This window comes from Bubalus bubalis, chromosome 17, assembly GCF_019923935.1.
Source record: "Bubalus bubalis isolate 160015118507 breed Murrah chromosome 17, NDDB_SH_1, whole genome shotgun sequence".
Taxonomy (NCBI): Eukaryota; Metazoa; Chordata; class Mammalia; order Artiodactyla; family Bovidae; genus Bubalus; species Bubalus bubalis.
The window spans coordinates 63,063,995-63,078,120 of record NC_059173.1 but is presented as its reverse complement, the minus strand read 5'-3'; the positions used below and the strand labels follow the sequence as shown (position 1 = coordinate 63,078,120).

At 39.8% G+C, this 14,126-nt stretch overlaps 1 long non-coding RNA gene across 3 annotated transcripts in view; it reads right to left on the bottom strand.

Moving 5' to 3' along the window:
- LOC123330009 overlaps window positions 1-12,994 on the bottom strand; it is a 98,877-nt gene extending 85,883 nt beyond the window's left edge. For 2 of the 3 annotated variants that reach the window (XR_006545688.1, XR_006545689.1), the window contains exon 1: window positions 12,311-12,994. This is a non-coding gene — a long non-coding RNA (uncharacterized LOC123330009). The remainder of the gene's footprint in view (window positions 1-12,310) is intronic. The other variant, XR_006545687.1, reaches the window with a different exon arrangement.
- Between the last annotated feature and the right edge of the window lie 1,132 nt (window positions 12,995-14,126).

Sequence of the window (14,126 nt, the reverse complement as noted above, 5' to 3'; positions counted from 1 at the left end):
TGCTGAGATTCATGGGGTCGCAAAGAGTCAGACACGACTGAGAGACTGAACTGAACTGAACTGAAAGGCACAGCAAAGGAAGGCAAAGTGTTTCAAGTCACAGTTACTATGAGGCCAAGCCAGGATTTGAACCCAAGTAGCCTGACTGCAAAGATCAGCTCTGAACTGGACTGAGTCCCTGGCATCAACACGAATGTGCTCAACACTCAGATACAAGTTGGAAAGTGATTCTCAACATTATTCAACTGTTAAAATATCTCCCCCCTCGTTTTTTACAACAGAGTTAAAATAGAATCTCTGAAAGATAACACACCCCAAAACGTCAACTTGGTAATGAAAGCCACGGTGCTGAATGGACACTAGCTAAAAACGTCTATCAATCAGATGTGGGGCCTGTAAGTTTTGAGTTTTAAATGTGTAGGGCTTCATCTGACAAACACAAGCTGCAATGGATAAGCCTTTCATTTGGACTTCTGCCCAAGGAGAGCTTACCTAGGATTGAAACTAGGTAAATAATTATCAGTTTCTTTATTCTGACATACTTTGAGCAAATAAGTACTTTAAAAAAATAATCTATTAACTTTTTTTGGTTTATAAAATACTGAAGGATAAGATTCTGTAGAAGGGGAATTCATAACTTGCTTTTGGTAATATTCCATTTTCTCCAATATTTTGTCTCTAGACCAAAAAAAAGAGCAGTGATAATATCTTTACAGAGGCAACACTGGTGTGGATTTTTTTCCTCTTAGCAGAACTTTAGACTCTGAAGAAGTATTTTGGTATGTTTATTTAAAGAACAACTAGATTTACTGCCAAATAGCTCTTCATGAAAGACGTATGTAAATACTGCAGAGTAAATGAGATCATTCTATTTCATTTGAAAAATACTTTCTTAATTATGTGAACTTATTTGAAAGAATATGAAATGCTCTGTATTTACTTCTGTAAGAAGTTTGGCTGTGATATATATGGTGTAACCACAGCCAGGAGTTGAAACATATTAATATTGAATGCAAAATCATTTTCTTTTCTCTTTCTTGTATTTTTAATAAAGGAAAATGGTAATCAAAAAATTGATCACCAAAATATCCTCCCTGGTGCTAACTACTGCCATTGTAGCTCGAGTTCATTTTTAATGTGTTATAATTTACATTTGCAATGTCCTAGTCTCTAAACTATTATGTTTAAAAAAATGAATTAAATATATATTTTTTGTCAAAGGTAGCATTAAAATGCACACATGCCTTGTCTTATTTACCTCACAGGGCAATTCACTAGAAAATGTCTGTGCTAATGCCGATTTTCAGTAAATACCTAATAACTTTGTTTCTCAACATTTCAGGTATGAAACCAGCAATATGGAAGCAATTTCATATCAGCTATCTAGTTCAAAGCTTAAGACTCTGAAAAAATTTGAAAGATGATATTATCTATCCTTTACAAATAGGGAACTGAGGAAGCAAATGACTAAGTGCCTTGCCCCAAATTCCACTGTTAATGAGTAAACTCCATTCAAGGATATTAATTTCCTGTCTTCCAAAGTATAAGCTCCTTCTCACTCCCTCATGCTGCCAACTCAAACCTGATTTGAATACTGATCTTGCTGGTTATTTTCTCCCATTTTATTAGCCTTAACAGCAACATATCACAATCCAAATAGTTGAAACAGGCAATTTTGTTTGTTTGCTTGTTTTTAGTCACGAAGTCGTGTCTTTTTCAACCCCATGGACTGTAGTCTGCCAGGCTCTCCTGTCCATGAGATTTTCCACGCAAGAATACTGGAGTGGGTTGATATTTCCTACTCCAGGGGATCTTCCCGATCGAATCAGGATCGAATCTGCATCTCCTGCATTGAAGGCGGATTCTTTACTGCTGAACCACCAGAGATAGGCTACATACATAGATGTTAAAAAATTTAGTTCATTTTATTCTTGGCAACATTTTAAGTTTGTTTGTTCCACTAAACTTAAAATTGCCTATGTAGAAAATTTCTGATAGTGATTTCTATCTGAAATCATTAAGGAAATTCCAAAAATGAGTTCATTATCACACCATACTGCAGTACAAACAGACCAGTTTATTTTAGTGAATGTCACACTCACTGACTCTATAATCTGAACCAAATGTGTAAGAATCATCTGAATTCCTCCCTTTTTTCCTTGTCTTATATTCCAGTCACAAAGTCTTTTCATTTTCTCTCCAGGGTCTTACTGTCTATGGATTTTAACTTTATCTCAAAGGATGTATAAAACTCTTAGAGGAAAACACAGGCAGAATACTCCATGACATAAATCACAGCAAGATGCTCTATGACCCACCCCCTAGAGTAATGGAAATAAAAGCAAAAATAAACAAGTGGGATCTAATTAAACCTAAATGCTTTTGCATAGCACCAGAAACAATAAACAAGGTGAAAAGAAAACCCTCAGAATGGAGAAAATAATAGTAAATGAAACAACAGGCAAAGGATGCTACCTTTCTCCTGCTGGGACCATTGCAATGACTTCCTATGCATTCTCTCCATCCGGAAGCTCCTCCTGCTCCAATCAAATTATTGCCAAAGTGACCTTTCTGTCCCAGCATGTCCCCACACGTGCTTTAAACATTTCAATATCCTTTGAGATAACGTTAAACTCCACAGGCAGGTATATACATGATGAATCCCTCAGCCTTATCCTCAGCCTCATTTCCTCTAGTCCTTTTCTATATGCAGTCCATTCATACAATGTGCTTACAATTTGGGGCTCTCCTATCTATTGCCCATCATACATGTTCTTTCTTCTGAGAACAGTGTACCTGCCCACACACCACAGACAGAGATGTAAAGTTGCAACAGTAATATTCTGAATATTGATAAATGTTCACATCAAATTTCCTTGCCGACAACTCAAGAGAATGCCCTACTTCTGCTCATCCCTCTCTGACACTCATCTCCTTCTTTTCTCCTATTAATGAACAACAGCTTCAGTAATCTGTAACATCTGTCAGATTTAAATCTGGGAGACTGACATATACATACTTCTATATATAAAAGAGAGAACTAACAAGGACCTACTGTATAGAACAGGAGCTCTGCTCAATAGTCTGTAATTTATAACTGTGTACATCATCCAAATACTAGCTGAAGACCCAACAAAAGACATCTAAACACAAGTAGCTAAGTGGCTTAATGACAAACATTGAGCTTGAATTAATCTCTTTTATTCAAGAATGGGTAATTATAAACTCTAAATAATGGAAAATTTGAAGAGATCCCTCCTTGGGGAAAAAAGGAAAAGATACACTCAAGGTGTGGAAGAATTATAACAAAGCATCATGTTATTGGAAATTTCCTGAAAGCACAGCCTCTATTAAATAAGAAAAGCGAATAACATACATCAAACTGAAGTAAGATTGAGCATGACTGAAATGTAAAGTAGAGAGAAAGTCCAGGTACAAGCCTTGAGTTGGATAAAATTTATCACATATATAATTAAAACTGAGCTTCCCTGGTGGCTCAGTGGTAAAGAATTCACCTGCCAATGAAGGAGATGAAGTTTTTATCCCTAGGATGAGAAGAAGCCCTGGATAAGGAAATGGCAACCCACTCCAGTATTCTTGTCTGGGACATTTCATGGACAGAAGAGCTTGGTGGGCTACAGTCCATGGAGTCGCAAAAGAGTCAGACACAAATTAGAGACTGAAGAACAACAATAATACTTAAAACTTGTATTTCTTCTACCTTAAGCTGCATTAAAAACTGGAGAAAATATTTTAGGTATAAATGGCAATTATATGCTTAATATTCTTAATTCCTGATAGCATTATTATGTTTGATATTTTTGTTTACTGTATATCGTGTGTGGTTTTATTTGGTATTTATTTGTGCTTTGAGGTCTTGCAATGTTTTTATGTTACTGATGCTAATAACTGAAGTTTGTAAAAGTGTAGAATGCCTAACTTTGAAATGCTGAAACTGTCTCATTAGAGGAAAATAAACCTGACTGAGGAAAAAAAAAAGAAAGAAATCAATAAAACAAAAACTTCAATTTAAAAAATGGCAAAAATTATTACAAGAAACCTATAAAAATACGTGATTTGTGCATTTTTTTAATGGATACAATATTTTTTATCTAACAAAATGTCAAAAACTGTGTTTACTTGTAATATCTAAGGTTAGCAAAGGTATAAAGAAATAAGTTCTTTGTACACTTATTGATAGAATTACAAATTAATTCATCTTTTTCTTGGGGGCAAGTCTGTTCAAGACAGACTTATGAACATGTACTCCCTCTGATCTAGAAATTTCATTTACAAAAATAATCATAGACAAGTGCAGTATGTATCTTATAAGCATAATGTGAACTGATCTAATATTCACCCATACGATATTATTAATAAATTGAAATGCCTGTGACCTGTAGTAAAATTGTCACTTAATTGGAATTAAAAATGTTTTAAATATGGCATTCCCTAAGTGTTACCTCTTAGTAATTAAAAGCTATGCTTATTTAATTATCCTTGGAATGTCTTCAGGGAAATATGTATAAAGAGAGATAAATTCCAAATGACTACGTTGGGAAAATTAGAAAAAGATGGAGGATTTGGTGAATGAACAGGAAAAAGCAGGTGATTTTTAACAAAGGCTGGACAAACTAACAATTCTGGTAGCATTTCCCCACCTCTGCACTTTGGAACTATCCCCTTTTCTGTTATTAAAAAGGGGAGAAAAGCATGATAGCTTCAGTATAGTGGGTGCCTCTTGCCCATTATGGTTCAAACCTATTTATCCATTTTTTCCCCAGGACAAATAACCACAGGAGCTTAGTGCTCTTCAGAAAATTTGAATATATCCATGAAAAAAATTCACATTTTCCACATTAAGCAACACAAACTAAAAATTTTGAAAGATGTTTTGCCCATAGGATCAAGGTGTGGTAAAACTGACTAGAAGGAGCCCACGGAGTTTTATGTTCGAAAGATGCACTTAACTAATGGTCTTCAAGAGCCTGGTTGTCAAGTATAATACTTGTATTGCTCAGTTCAGTTCAGTCGCTCAGTCATGTCCGACTCTTTGCGACCCCATGAACCGCAGCACACCAGGCCTCCCTGTCCATCAAAAACTCCCAGAGTTCGCCCAAACCCATGTCCATTGAGTCGGTGATGCCATCCAACCATCTCATCATCTGTCGTCCCCTTCTCCTCCTGCCCTCAATCTTTCCCAGCATCAGGGTCTTTTCAAATGAGTCAGCTCTTCGCATCAGGTGGCCAAAGTATTGGAGTTTCAGCTTCAGCATCAGTCCTTCCAAAGAAATCCCAGGGCTGATCTCCTTCAGGATGGACTGGTTGGATCTCCTTGCAGTCCAAGGGACTCTCAAGAGTCTTCTCCAACACCACAGTTCAAAAGCATCAATTCTTCGTCGCTCAGCTTTCTTTATAGTCCAACTAACATCCATACATGACCACTGGAAAAACCATAGCCTTGACTAGACGGACCTTTGTTGGCAAAGTAATGTCTCTGCTTTTTAATATGCTGTCTAGGTTGGTCATAACTTTCCTTCCAAGGAGTAAGCGTCTTTTAATTTCATGTATTGCTCAGTCTCATTCAATTGAGTTGTTAATCTTCCTTGATTGCAAATTTGGACCTTATGGGGATCACTCATTATTGCAGTGGACATTTGTCATTTTCCTGAGACTCTAGTATATGGGGAATCCCCTATCTTATGAGTCTTGGTAAGAGATAAGCTGGACTCCCTTTAGGGAGGTGGATTGTCTCATTATCTTACAGACATTCTAGTTCATGGGAAATAGTAAGACCCTTAGGCCTTACTAAAATATACCTGAGTAAAATATACATTTTTCAGAAAATAGGAGATAAAAACAAAATAAAAGCAAAAAGATTAAGACAAAAGATAAAATAGAGAAGCTTAAAAACAAAACTACAGAAGCCTAATATTAACTTCTTTAAAAGATGTTTCCAGGCAACATGGGCTCTTCCACCAAAATAGATGATAAGATACAATATTTTTTATCCACTACAAAAGGTCATGGCACTTGGGCCATTTTTGTTTTAGGAGAGAAAACATAACTGCTTTTTAGTATGCTATCTGAGCATTTACAAGACATATTAAAGGGTGCCAGTTTCAAGTACGATCCCAGAGGAAAAGAAGGCTCTTCAGCTGACCAGACACTTCTGGAAGCAGCTTCACTAGTTTGCTTTTTACCCAGGAAATCTAATGGTTAGGTTGGCAGCCCTCCCAATAGGAGAATCACAGCAGAAATTGTTAAGATTTGTGGGTAAAGCAATTACCCTTTTTTCAAGTGTCCGTGCTTATTTTGAATGATAGATCCTGGCTTGTCTCTGGTACTAGTCTACAACTAAACATGTGACCGTGGGACAAGAAATGTCACATTATGAATTTATGTATTAATTTACCTATTCCCTCGTGGCTCAGAGGGTAAAGAGTCTGCCTGCAATGTGGAAGACCCAAGTTCAATCCCTGAGTTGGGAAGATCCCCTGGAGAAGAAAATGGCAACCCATTCCAGTATTCTTGCCTGGAAAATCCCATGGACAGAGGAGCCTGGCAGGCTACAGGGCTACAGTCCATAGGGTCACAAAGAGTCGGACACAACTGAACAATTTCACTTCACTATGAAGTCAGATGTGCTCCAAAGTGCTCCATCAACAAATGGAAATGGATGTATAGAACTAGATTTGATTAGATTCTGAAAGCACAAATGAGCTTTGGAGCCCCATTACTAATTTCTACTTGGATTTTTATCTCTTACCAGGTGGCTCAGTGGTAAAGAATCTGCCTGCCAATGCAGGAGACATGGGTTCAATCTCTAGGTGGGGAAGATCCCCTGGAGGGGGAAATGGCAACCCACTCCAGTATTCTTGCCTGAAAAAAAATACCATTGACAGAGGAGCCTGGAGGTCTACAGTCTATAGGCGTAACAAAAGAGACAGGTACAACTGAGCATGCACACACTTTTATTTTTGCCTCAGCTATCATGGAGAGGTGTCTATGATCAATTAATCAAAAAAGGGGAAAAATTCCTAGATTTCAAAAGGCTGTGCACAAAACAGAGTCATTCTCAAAATGTAGCTTTCCATCCATGAAACTCTGGGTGCTATTGGTTTGGTTGTCCTAGTAACCAAGGTTGGAATGCTTCAGAAGATACAACAATGGAGTCATTAATTGGTAAACTGACAATACCACCCCACCAATTCAAGCTCTTCATGCACTAAGTAAACAGGCAATAAAGGGAATTATGGTGTTGACTTTTGAGATTGATCTTGACTGTCAAGCGGGATTAGAACTGCTGCTGCACAAACAGGAAAAGTAAGAAATATTGACGGAACTCAAAGAATGCCCTGGAGTGTTTCCTGGTCTGATTTGCTCATTGAAGAAATTAATTGGAAGACCATGGCATCTATGTAGGAAAAGCAAACAAAGGCTCAGATTTCTCAAGAATGAAGATTTGAGACACCACACCAGGTAAAGAACCTTGAACATCTAAGATATTGGCTAAATTTTTTAAAAGACACCTGAAATGAACAGTGAAAAAGAAAAGTTTTAATTGCTAACTTTCAGTCTCATGACCAGTTACAAAGAGGACTGCAACAATGTGTTGTTTCCTCTCCTGTGTTTGTATATTTAAGTTCTCTCTTCTTTCCTACCCTTCAGTTCAGTTCAGTTCAGTCGTTCAGTCGTGTCCGACTCTTTGCGACCCCATAAATCGCAGCACGCCAGGCCTCCCTGTCCATCACCAACTCCCGGAGTTCACCTCAGACTCATGTCCATTGAGTCAGTGATGCCATCCAGCCATCTCATCCTCTGTCGTCCCCTTCTCCTCTTGCCCCCAATCCCTCCCAGCATCAGAGTCTTTTCCAATGAGTCAACTCTTCGCATGAAGTGGCCAAAGTACTGGAGTTTCAGCTTTAGCATCATTCCTTCCAAAGAAATCCCAGGGCTGATCTCCTTCAGAATGGACTGGTTGGATCTCCTTGCAGTCCAAGAGATTCTTGAGAGTCTTGTCCAACACCACAGTTCAAAAGCATCAATTCTTCGGCACTCAGCTTTCTTCACGGTCCAACTCTCACATCCATACATGACCACAGGAAAAACCATAGCCTTGACTAGACAGACCTTTGTTGGCAAAGTAATGTCTCTGCTTTTGAATATGCTGTCTAGGTTGGTCATAACTTTCTTTCCAAGGAGTAAGCGTCTTTTAATTTCATGGCTGCAGTCACCATCTGCAGTGATTTTGGAGCCCAAAAAAAGAAAGTCTGACACTGTTTCCATTGTTTCCCCATCTATTTCCCATGGAGTGATGGAACCGGATGCCATGATCTTCGTTTTCTGAATGTTGAGCTTTAAGCCAACTTTTTCAGTCTCCACTTTCACTTTCATCAAGAGGCTTTTTAGTTCCTCTTCACTTTCTGCCATAAGGGTGGTGTCATCTGCATATCTGAGGTTATTGATATTTGAGAAGGAAATGGCAACCCACTCCAGTGTTCTTGCCTGGAGAATCCCAGGGACGGGGGAGCCTGGTGGGCTGCCATCTATGGGGTCGCACAGAGTTGGACACGACTGAGGCAACTTAGCAGCAGTAGCAAGCAGCTTAAAACAGTAATCATTTTTTTTCTCTCCAGTTTCTTCAAGTCAGAGTCAAGAGATTGGTGGAGGGATAAGCTTGAAATAGATGCACAGTCTGTTATAATCTAACATTATAACTGATGTCCTACCACTAGGAGCAAGTCACTGAGATCAACAGCATTGAAGGTTTTGGGTAATTAAGCTGCACCTCTTAAGTAGGAGTGTTGGAGTATCCATAGACCCATCTTTGAAACCACCATGTATACAGACATATAGAGACAAAAAACATTTAAATCCATAAAGGATTTCATGATAAACACACCCAGAAAAGCACATGGTATACAATTTCATGCATTTTATCAAAATTATCTCATAATTATAAAAGTGTATGCATGTTATGTGTAACCACACACTGCCAGTGTCAACTTCTCTGCTAACAACTCTCATGAATTATAGCAGGGCTGCAGCAGTCCCTGGGGAGGAGTACGTTTTTGAATTATATCTACAATTAAATTCCGTATATATGCAGACAAAACTCTCAGACCATGGGAGGTGGAAGAACGATAGTACAAGGACAGATTTTAGGGCAGAGCTATGAGGGCCCGGAGAGAATCCGAGGGAGGGAGGGAACTCACTGAAAACGACCTGGATTGAGCTCCCAGGCGGGCAGAAAGTCATGGTTCCAGAGCCTAAAGCATGCTAGCTGCCAGCACACCCAACCCACCAGGTGCTCTGGCCACAGCCTCCCAGACGCTCTCATCCACATACAGTGGCTACCCACCCACAGATGCGCACAGCAGCAGCAGCAGAACGGCTAGCACTGAAACGCCAGGAGTGCCCACAAATAACCGGAGAGGGTGGGGACCAGAGAGAAAACTCCACAGAAGCACTAGTGAGATCTGACTAGTCATATTACTATGAGCTCCTTTTCCTATCTAAAAGCTGTTTGACAGATTCAGAATGGTTAAATAACAAAAGTTAATATTCTTATGACTACTTTCTTTTTGGCTAATCTATATTTTCTAAATTCTCTATAATTGATGCATGTGATTTTATGGTAATAAAAAGTTAGGTTTTTAAAATACTCCAAATATGAAGAAAGAGTAAAATATAATTGAAAGTGAAAACAGGATATAAAACTGTATACAGTAGAAACCTCATTCATTTTTAAACGTAGATGTATGATAATATGTGTTGAGATTAAAAATGCATATAGATAGATATGCATACATATATACACACACACACACACACACACAGAGAGATACAGCTACTTCTATGTATCGATATAACTAACTATATATATGCAGAGGGAGAAAACCTAGAAGGGAACATATAAAAATATAGGCAGTTCTTTTTCAAGTAATTACAAATGACATTGTTGTCTTCTTGGTACTTTTCTGTATTTTATAAATATCTTTAATGAGTATTACTGCTATAATCAAATAGGAAAAAAAACAATATTTTAAACAATTAAAAAGGGAAATAAATTATGACGCTTTTATTAGATGAAATAATATGAAACACTTCCAAAGAGATGCAATGACAAGACAAAATGCACATGATATAATTGTAAGTTTAGAAAAGTAAGAAAACACTGGACAAGCCATGTGAAATCGACTGTGTTGTGTGTGTGTGTGAGTGTCGTATACACATACATAAAATAAGAATTTCAATAGGACTCTTCCTGTTGTCTTAGAATTTTGGCTGAAGCTCCAAAACTGAGAACAATGGGTTATAAATAACTGCACATTCTAAAGAAAGATGCTAGACCCATCTATGGAGGTTGGGTGAAAAGAGAAGAACAGGTCCAGAAACTATCAACCCCCACCACCACCACCTCTAACCTACTTAAGTGAAGTCTGAAGTGCAAAAGTGGATAAAAGAGCCCCTTTAAGAGAGAGGATTAGGCAAATTCACAGAGAGTGTAGTGGCATTTTCCCTTCCCTTCAAACCCTCTCTCAAAGGCTCCAAAAAGAAACATTCATAGAGGAATAGAACAGCCACAAAATAGAGACACTGGCATCACTCATGTGCCCCAACCCCGAAATAAACTGAAATTAAGTGAGAGTCCTGACAGAGGCTCTTGGAATCTGGGGAGACTGCAAACTGCTGCTCAGTCTGATAGCAGGCAATGGGCTGGAGCCATCTGAGTTAGTAAGGTAAAGATCAAGGACAGTTGTAAGGAGCAGCTGGTACTTCAACTTCATAGCTAGGCCAGCATGTTCAAGATTCCAGAGGGCTAGGTGGAATGAAGGATGTGCCCCATCCAAGAGACAGTGAGAGCTCTTGGTGCAGTAAGGAAGGACATGTGAAGAAGTTAGAGAAACATCTGTTTGAGGAAACAGTCTAGATGGAGCACAACTCTGTGTGTGTGCGTGTGCATGCAACGCTGCCGCCGCCCCTGCTAAGTCACTTCAGTTGTGTCCGACTCTGTGCGACCCCACAGATGGCAGCCCACTAGGCTCCCCCGTCCCTGAGATTCTCCAGGCAAGAACACTGGCGTGGGTTGCCATTTCCTTCTCCAACGCATGAAAGTGAAAAGTGAAAGTAAAGTTGCTCAGTCATGTCCGACTCGTCGGGACCCCATGGACTGCAGCCTACCAGGCTCCTCCGTCCATGGGATTTTCCAGGCAAGAGTACTGGAGTGGGGTACCATTGCCTTCTCCACTTACAACGCAAACTGACTCTTAAAAAAAAAAAGAAAACAGTGCTAAGACATTGTCTTAGTCTTAAGCCATCCCAGAAATACGGTGGCGTAGGACATGCACTCCCTTCTCCTGCAAGAACTCCAAAACTACAATTCACAGCTGAGCGACTGTCAGCTGGAGTATGTTGGATCCTACCAAGATCCCAAGGGCAAAGGAGAAGCCCCAGCAAGACGCTAGGAGGGGTGAAATCGCATTTAGAATCAAACCCTTACCTGCCAGAGAGCTCAAACAAACCTTATGCACACCAGGACCCAGAGACCCCACAGACACTGAGCCAAACTGTGTTTGAGTGTCTCCTGGGAAGGGACGACTCAGCAGTGGCCTGCCGCAGGGGCAGGGGCTCTGGGTGCAGCAGACCTGGGCATGGCATAAGCCCTCTTGGAGGAGGTAGCCATTAATCCCACCATAGAACCACCAGACAAAAAAAGCAGAGATATTACTCTTCCAACAAAGGTCGGTCTAGTCAAGGATATGGTTTTTCCCATAGTCATGTATGGATGTGAGAGTTGGACTATAAAGAAAGTTGATCACCAAAGAATTGATGCTTTTGAACTGTGGTGTTGGAGAAGACTCTTGCGAGTCCCTTGGACTGCAAGGAAATCAAACAGGTCCATCCTAAAGGAAATCAGTCCTGAATATTCATTGGAAGGACTGTTGTTGAAGCTGAAACTCCAATACTTTGGCCACCTGGTGCGAAGAACAGACTCTTTTGAAAAGACTCTGATGCTGGGAAAGATTGAAGGCGAGAAGAGAAGGGGACGACAGAGGATGAGATGGTTGAATGGCATCACCTACTCGACGGACATGAGTTTGTGCAAACTCCAGGAGTTGGTGATGGACAGGGAAGCCTGGTGTGCTGTAGGCCATGGGGTCGCAAAGAGTTGGACACAACTGAGCAACTGAACTGAACTGAAGACTTTGTCTCTTTCCCTCTAATAGCCCCTCCCTTGTTCAAATAATGGGGAATCCAAGAGCAGGCAAAGAAGTGAAGTTTGGTTAAGAAAAATCAAGCTCACCTTCCTCGCTGTGGGCCCTTGGGTCACGTGGGTCAGAAATAGGTTGGACGGGTGGTCGGAGAGCACCAGGGCAGGAGGAGAGCCTCGGGAGGCTGACACAAGACTGAGCTTCAGGGACCTGAGCCCTTACAAGCTGGACGATGCCTCTGGTCTGGGTGGCTGTGCGGATATGAAGGCTCTCCAGCCAGGCAGGACTTGCAGCCTCCTCACCCCAAGTTCTGCGCCTGCTCGAGTGGTGGGGGCGGAGCTGGAGCTCGCCCTCTTTGGCCGCTGATTGGCTGCCTCCACTTCGCTTTCACCTTCCGGGAGGCCCAGTGCAGGTGTGAAGTGACTCTCTTGGAACAGCTGACTTTTTTCCGGTGAAGAGTAGGAGTCATATGGTGAAAGGCAAAACTCATAGATTTAATTCTTCCATATTTTTCTTCTGCTGAATGGAACTTCTTGAGCAATAAACTTGTTATTGTTGTTCTTTAGTCCCTAAGTGCTGTCTCTTTTACCACCCCATAGACTATATATAGCCCGTCAGTTTCCTCTGTCCATGGAATTCTCTGGGCAAGAATACTGGGATTGGGTTGCTGTTTCCTTCTCCAGGAGATAGTCACCACCCAAGGATCTAGTCCTGGTCTCCTCTCTGTCGCCTGCCTGCATTGCAGGTGGATTCTTTTACCACTGAGCCACCCCTGAAGCCTGTAATGGAGCTATAATGCAAATATATACTGAACTGAAAGTCAGATATATATATGTTGAACTGAAAGATAGATATACATTTGTCTATGTGGTAAATATGAATTTTGCTGTGCTTGTTTAATATGGGTACTAAAAGTGATGTGGCAGAGAAATGCCACAGTGCTGTTAATACAAATTTTGTATCTGTTTTAAGTGTTTCAAACAGATGTGTGTGGAAGCCTAAAGAAGTGTAGTATCCCAGATTTCTCCCATTAGTTGCCATTTGTAATTGTGAAAAGTGTGGAGTTTGATTCCTGGTGATCTGTGAGGCCTTCTTTCCTTAGGGTAAGTAATGAAAAAAAAAAAAAAGATGGGAGGGGGGATGTCTTTTTCACGTGATCATTAGAATATTTGAAAAAAATTTAAATAAATACAAAAGATATATATCTTATACATAAAATATGTGCAATTTATATGTTTTAGTTGGTCTCTGAGCAGAAATTCTCTTAAATTCACTATGTTTAATGTATTTTCTAGCATTCTTTGAAACTGATATAAGAATATGGTTTACATTGGCATCTTGAACTGTTAAAGAGTCACGGGCAAATTATTTTAATTATTATATTTGTTGCCATAGAATTCACTGGAAGATGCTATGATTACCTTCTAAGCTGTGCTCCCCTTAACATTATAGCCTCAACCAAAGTCAATTCTGCTTTCAGTTTTGTTCTTCACTGTGAATTGGAGCCTGATACAGCAGCATGGTATGGATTACTGTGCTAAAAGTATTTTGAAATATTTCTCTTGTGAGTTCCATATCTTTCTTCTGCTTCTTTTGCATTTATAGAAAAATTGAGGAGAAATTCCTCGAATAAGGTACTATCAGAGTGGATAAAGCTTAGAATTCTTTACTGGTTTATTACAGTGATTATCTCGAACTGATTTTGGTTCAGGAAGAATGTTTTTTTGAAAGACCAGTTAAGTCTTAAGTAAGCCTTAAGTCAAGCAACTTGGTGTTTCTCAACCATTGGTTTTCAATTTTGAGTAACACAGGAATCACCTGGGAACATAGGAATCACCTGCGCACCTTTAAAAACAAACAAACAAACAAAAAAAAAGTGTGTCTGGGCTTCATCCAAAGATTCTAATT